General features: G+C 42.1%; 2 protein-coding genes across 3 annotated transcripts in view; one reads left to right on the forward strand and one right to left on the reverse strand.

Moving 5' to 3' along the window:
* The window catches only part of LEO1 (Leo1, Paf1/RNA polymerase II complex component, homolog (S. cerevisiae)), a 42,903-nt gene that overhangs the window by 28,427 nt on the left and 12,524 nt on the right, over positions 1–1,952 (reverse strand). The window lies entirely within an intron of this gene.
* The window catches only part of MAPK6 (mitogen-activated protein kinase 6), a 146,103-nt gene that overhangs the window by 14,603 nt on the left and 129,548 nt on the right, over positions 1–1,952 (forward strand). The gene's annotated exons all lie outside the window — the stretch shown is intronic.

The raw sequence follows: 1,952 nt of genomic DNA on the forward strand, positions 1-1,952 counted from the left end.
AAAAAAAAAAAAAAACAACCTACAGAATGGAAGAAAATATTTGCAAACCATGTATCTGATAAGTGTCTACTACCCAAAATATACAAAGAACATTTATAACTCAACAATAGAACCAATTTTTTTGTGTTTTTTGTTTGTTTTCTTGGAGACTGAGTCTCTCTGTATCCTTCAGGCTGGAGTACAGTGGTCAATCTTGGCTCACTGCAACCTCTGCCTCCCTCAAGCGATTCTCCTGCCTCAGCTCCTGAGTTTATGGGCACACGCCACCACACCTGGCTAATTTCTTTTGTATTTTTAGTAGAGACGGTGTTTCACCATGTTGGCCAAGCTGGTCTCGAACTCCTGACCTCAGGTGATCCACCCACCTCAGCCTCCCAAAGTGCTGGGATTACAGGAGTGAGCCACCGCGCCCGGCCTAAAACCAATTTTTTAAAACAGACAGAGGACTTAAATAGACATTTCTCCAAACAAAGTTACACAAATGGCCAATAAGTACATGAAAAGATGTTCAACGGTCGGACGCAGTGGCTCACACCTGTAATCCCAGCACTGTGAGAGGCCGAGGCAGGCGGATCACCTGAGGTCAGGAGTTTGAGACCAGCCTGGCCAAAATGGCAAAACCTCATCTCTACTAAAAATACAAAAATTAGCCGGGCGTGGTTGCACACGCCTGTAATCCCAACTACTCGGGAGGCTGAGACAGGAGAATCACTTGAACCCTGGAGGCAGAAGATGCAGTGAGTGGAGATCATGCCACTGTACTATACAGCCTGGGCAACAGAGTGAGACTCTGTCTCAAAAAAAAAAAAAAAAAAAAAAGAAAAGAAAAAGAAAAGGAAAAATACAATAACTAAAATCAAAGAGTCACTAGAGGGGCTCAACCAAAGATTTGAGCAGGACAAAGAAAGAATCGGTAAACTTGAAGATACGTCAATTTGACTGTCCAGTCTGAGAAACAGAAAGAAAAAAGAATAAAGAGAAATGAACAGAACCTAAAAAAAGCTTTATGGGACACCTTAAGTTATACCATTGTATGCATAATGTAGTCTCAGAGGAAGAGAAATGGGCAGAAAAAAATTGTTAAATAAATAATAGCTGAGGCCAGGCATGGTGGCTCACACCTGTAATCCCAGCACTTTGGGAGGCCAAGGTGGGCAGATCACTTGAGGTCAGGAGTTCGAGACCAGCCTCGCCAACATGGTAAAACCCCATCTCTACTAAAAATACAAAAGTTAGTCGGGTATGGTGGTGCAAGCCTGTAATCCCAGCTACTTGAGAGGCTAAAGCAGGAAAATCGCTTGAATCTGGGAGGTGGAGGTTGCAGTGAGCCAAGACCACACCGCTGCACTCCAGCCTGAGTGATAGAGCAAGACTCTGTCTCAAAAAAATAAATAAGTAAACGATAGCTGAAAACCTCCCAAATTTATGAAAAATATAGATCTATACATCCAATAAGTTCAACAAATGACAAGTAGGATAAAGTTAAAGAGGTTCACACCTAGATACACTGTTATCAAACTGTCAAAGACAAAGAAACAATTCCAAAACCAGCAAAAGAGAAGCAGTTCATCGCAGTTCATTGGATACGAGGAACCCTCAATAAGAGCAACAGCTGATTTTTCATCAGAAACCAAGGAAGCCCAGAGGCAACCATAAGAGGACACATTCAAAGTGCTAAAAAGACTGTCAACCAAGAATTTTATATTCAGTACAATTATGCTTCAAAAACTAAGGCGATATGAAAGACAAAAGAAAACATAAATTGGACTTCCACAAAATGAAAAACTTTTGTGCAGCAAAGGACGTTATTAAGAAAGTAGGCCCGACGCAGTGGCTCATGCCTGTAATCCCAACACTTTGGGAGGTCAAGGTGGCCAGATCACCTGAGGTCAGGAGTTTGAGATCAGCCAGGCCAACATGGTGAAACCCCGTCTCTACTAAAAATACAAAAA

The sequence above is a fragment of the Colobus angolensis genome, unplaced genomic scaffold, assembly GCF_000951035.1.
Source record: "Colobus angolensis palliatus isolate OR3802 unplaced genomic scaffold, Cang.pa_1.0 Scaffold78, whole genome shotgun sequence".
NCBI classification, from domain to species: domain Eukaryota; kingdom Metazoa; phylum Chordata; class Mammalia; order Primates; family Cercopithecidae; genus Colobus; species Colobus angolensis.